Source organism: Euphorbia lathyris, chromosome 9 (genome assembly GCF_963576675.1).
Source record: "Euphorbia lathyris chromosome 9, ddEupLath1.1, whole genome shotgun sequence".
Taxonomy (NCBI): Eukaryota; Viridiplantae; Streptophyta; class Magnoliopsida; order Malpighiales; family Euphorbiaceae; genus Euphorbia; species Euphorbia lathyris.
In genome coordinates this window covers 53149702-53154827 of record NC_088918.1, presented here as the reverse complement: position 1 = coordinate 53154827, position 5126 = coordinate 53149702, and positions in this window count along the sequence as shown.

The window sequence follows — 5126 nt, the reverse complement described above, 5'->3', positions numbered from 1 at the left end:
AATTGTATCGAGGTATGATAGGCTCTCTACTTTACTTAACAGCCAGTAGACCGGACATTCAGTTCTCAGTATGCTACTGTGCTAGATATCAATCTAACCCTACGGAATCTCATTACATAGCTGTAAAAAGAATCCTTAGATACTTGCAAAGCTCAGTGAACGCAGGTTTATGGTATCCCAACACACATGGCTTTACACTCGTTGGATACACTGACGCTGACTATGGTCGAGACAAGCTAGAACGAAAAAGCACCTCTGGAGGATGTCATTTCTTAGGAAGCTGTCTTGTATCTTGGTTCAGCAAGAAGCAGGCATCAGTAGCCTTGTCTACCACTGAAGCTGAGTACATTGCTGCTGGCCATTGTGTTGCTCAAGTCCTATGGATTAAGCAACAGCTTGAAGACTATGGTGTTCAAACAAAGACAATTGAGGTCAAATGCGACAACAAAAGTGCAATTGATCTATCAAAGAACCCAATTCAACACAGCAGAATGAAGCATGTCAGCATAAGGCATCACTTCATTAGAGACCATGTACTCAAAGGTGAGATAAAGCTGACCTACGTCCCAACGGATGAGCAGCTTGCGGATATCTTCACAAAGCCACTGGCTCGTGAACAGTTCAGCATACTGAGAGAAGCCATTGGTATGTTTAATCCTCTTCAGTAAATTCCTATTCTAAAAATGTAAATTTATGCTGAGTGAATTACTATGCTGAATGATTTACGCAAATTCATGCTGAGTGATTTTTATCCTGAGTACTTAACACAAAATACACATCAATACTGAGTCAATATGCACAACGAGTAGTAAATCTTAAACTGAGAAATCATCCTGTCATATACTACTGACCACTCAGAATCCAAAACGCTTAGTATTCTAAACGCTGAGTGTTAGATCTGTTGCATTAAATGCTTAAGCACGCGAATAGCCACCTAGGATGACGTATGCGCCAAATGTGTCATAAAAGCCAGGATCTTTGTCGGTGGACAATCCCAAGGCAAAACTGACACATGGATTCGAAAAGATCCACACTCCACCGCTATAAATAATGGGTAAATCCCCATTCTTTATTTTCTTTACATCTACCGAATTCTAAGGCAAAAACTTTCTCTCTAAAAACTCTCAAAGATTCCAAAACCTGTTCTTAAACTATGACTCAAGTTTCTGTCAACATCTCCGGTGCCGGTCACCCTAAGACCAGCTCCGATGAACACTCCAGGCAAACTTCTGTGCCTAAATCTACCAAGGTCACTACGCCGAGTAAAGGAAAAACTGGGCAACCTACCTCCTCCAAAGGAAAACCGACCAAAATCAGAACCTACACCAAGGTTTTTGATAACATTAGCGAATGGAAGGTGGACTTCTCACGATGGGTCTCTGAGAACTTCGTGACTTCTGAACAACCCTTCTGCGAATGGATATCGCAAAATGGATGGATCGAGCTATTCTCCATTAGGGATCACACCTATCCTGACCTAGTAAGGGAATTCTACAAGAACCTCCAAGTCGCTGATGATAACCAGGACTGTCTAGCAACAGTAGTAAGGGGGAAAACGATTTTCATCAATCCCACCTATTTGGCGAATTTGCTGAAGTTGAAAAATGAAGGAGCAAAGCTGAGAAGATCTGGAGATCATGAAGGTACTGGGTACGAAGTCACCTTCTGTAAACCTGAAGGTCACTCAGGAGAAGTCTCCAGTTCCTCTATGGGTCAGCACCAAAAGATGGCTCACTATCTGCTGAGTTACTTTATCTACCCCAAGATCAACTGCACCACCTCAGCAACGAACTTCGAGCAATGCTTCATATGGCATATGCTGACATATAAGCCGATCAACATGCCAGTATTCCTCATTACTGGCTTCCTAAGAAGTATCGGAACTCTAAGGCTGGGATCGCTCATCACCAGGATCCTCATTGATCATCAGATAGACCTAACTGATGAAGTTAAAGCTAGAGGATCTGAAATCACAGCAGCTTCGCTGAGGGCTTTGAAGTTCAATCAGCCTCTAAAGAAAGGAAAAACTGCTGCTACTGGTGAACAACAAGCTGAGGAAACAGCTGACCCGAAGAAAGGGAGAAGAACTAAGGCTCCAGCTGCCTGCAAGAGGAAAGCTGTTGAGACCCCTTCAAAGAAGGCTGAGCCTAAGGCAAAAAAGCCTAAGTCAGTTGCTGAACCAGGTCAGGAGAGACCTAAGTCAGCTGATAAAAGAAGCAGGCAAGATGAGCCTGAAACTGAGGACAGAACAGATGCTGATGAGCAGCCTCAAAAGAAGCATAAGTCTTCTTCACTGACTCCAATTGACGCAATCCCTACTGACGTCATTATTCCTGGTGACTCTCACTACACACAGTCTCTAGGAACTGTAGCTGAGCATCAAGAAGATGAGGTGCATCTGGACGATCAGTTCATTGCACAAGTTGAGGAAGAATTAGATGGTGACACTTCAAAAGATGAAGAAGATGAAGAGGCCAGCGGTCAGGATGACGCTGAGGACAATGAGGAGACAACCAGTGAGGTTGAAGCTGAGCAAGCAAATACTGAGTTGGCTGCTGGAGAAGAACAAGAACATGACCAACACAATGTTGATCATGTACAAGAACAAGCTGGCCAGCTTAATGCTGATCAAGAAGCTGATCAAGAAGAAACTTCTCCATCTCACTCAGGAGAGTCTATTCAAGCTGACCCTCCTCCTCCTCGCAGAAGAAGATTGGTTAAGGCAGGTCAGAAGATAGTCAGTGACATTCCTGTTCAACCACCAACCCTTCCTGACTTTGTTATTCAGAAGCCAACCCAAGACCCTTCTAAACTCAAGCTGAAATTTTTCAAAAGACAACCAACTTCTACTACATCGGCTTCCATTGAAAAGCAAGCCTCTGTTTCTTCACCAAAGGAACACGCCGAATTGAATGCTTCCGCAAACTCAACAAGTCCAGTTGAGCCGATTCCTGTCAATGCTGTTACCATAAGCATTCCACTGACTCAGGACATTCCTGCTCAAGTCAGCACTGACAGCATAAGAATTACCTCTTCTCCACTCAACATATCTGCCGATCAATCAGTTCTACCAAAACCTCAAGTGCAGATTGGAACCACACTTCCAGTCACTGACCACGTCATTCCCCTAACTCCTCTTCCAACAGGTCATACTGATGTCACTGGACAAATTAATGAAGGCTCTCGAACCTACTTAAATGCCACTGAGTCTGGCAAAAGAATAATCGACTCAGTGCAAGCATTGATCAACGACCTTCAACAAACTACTCCTGCTGCTGCTGGGTCTTCCACTATTGAGACAACTCAACTTTCCCAAGTCACTCAGCTTTTCAACGAAGTTAAGGGATTCAAGGATTTGCTGAATATCATCATTACCTTTCAAGCACAGCAAGCTAAGCAGGATTCCATTGCAAAGCTGGCTGAGATCCAACTGACAACAGTTCAACATCTCAATGCTCTTCACGAACAAGTTCAGACTTTGTCAGCTGCGAACACACGCTATGCTACTTCTGATGAAGTTAAAATGCTCTTTGCTCAGCTTCACACCGAGCAAATCAAAACCAACGAGCAAATGGTCTCCTATTCTCAGTGCTCAGTGGAGCAAATTGGTGAGGCCGTTCGACTGCTGAATCTGAACAAGCAAGAGATGGATACTGACGCTATGAAGCAAAATGAAATGCTGTCTATCACCAGACAAACCTTCAATCACATACGTCACATCAATGTTCAGCGTTAATACTATGACACCTACTTACTCAAAACATTCCATCAAGTCATTGCTGGTCTGACCGATGCACTTACATGGATAGGCAAATCTTTAGCCTTCACAGTCAGCATGATCAGCGCTGCTGAGCTTAAAATACCTACCGAGGTCTCAGATAATGGAGTGGCTATTTTTGATGGTGTCAATGAAAGCACTGATAGACTTAAAGCGCTGTCCACAGAACTAACCAGAGCTGTCTTAACCGACACATTTAGGATTCCTCCTCCCGATGCTGACAAAACGGGGGAGAAAGAACAAGCGAGAACACAGCATGAGTCTAGTCAGTCCAAACAGAAGAGAAAGAAATAGTTATAGGCTAGCTCAATATAGACGTCAGTCCAAACAGAAGAGAAAGAAATAGATATAGGCTAGCTCTGTATAGGCTAAGTATGTAGTCTCTATGCCTGTCTTGAACTTTTGTTTGTAAATGCTGACTACCTATATTAATATCAATACTTGCATCTTCTGTTCAAACTCTGTGTTATGAATTATTTTTATACGATGCTGTGTATTATGTCATTATGTATCTTCAATTAAATCAGCCATGTTTAATGCTTATAAAATTTATTGATTGAACCCAATGCTGATAACATGTTTGACATTGACTTATATGTAGTCTTATAAAACTCATTGAACAACAAATTACTCAGCGCCCTCTGAATGTTAAAACCTTCCGCTTAACACTGAGTAAAATAGAATATGTTCCATGAGCTGACCTATATCTGAAAACTGACCTTAGACTTACTCGATTAAACCTTTAAATGTTTAGAGTAAAACTAAGTCAGTAGCTCAATCCTTACGGGGGAGTTTGCTAAGAATATTAGGTCAACTATCATGGGGGAGCTCAACACTGAGTTCCTCGCTGAATAGTTTTGCCAACATCAAAATGGGGGAGTTTGTTGAAACACCTTTCCACATAATTTTGGGGTAAATTACATACGTGGTGTACAACCTTTACCCCAAATCACACTTTGGTGTACAACCAAAATTTTGTCACACTAAACCGTACGAACTTCAGGTGACCTCCCACTAAAGTGTACAACCGGTTTTTATGACCGGTCAACGCTGGTCAACTATGCCACATCAGCATTTTTCATTGTAGAATTAAAAAAGTGGGACCCACTCTTTATGGAATGACTAATATAACCTTATTCTTTATAAATTTACTAAAATACCCTCATCTTCTTCCTTCAACCCCTCTCTCTCCCATTTCTCTCTCTACATCTTCTTTCTCACTCATCTCTCTACAATTTCTCTCTCAACCTCTTCGACCCTCTCTCTACCATTAAGAATTAGAATAAAAAAATATCAGATTTCACTCTCTCTCTTTTTTTCTTTCTCTCTCATAAAATCTGATCTTTTT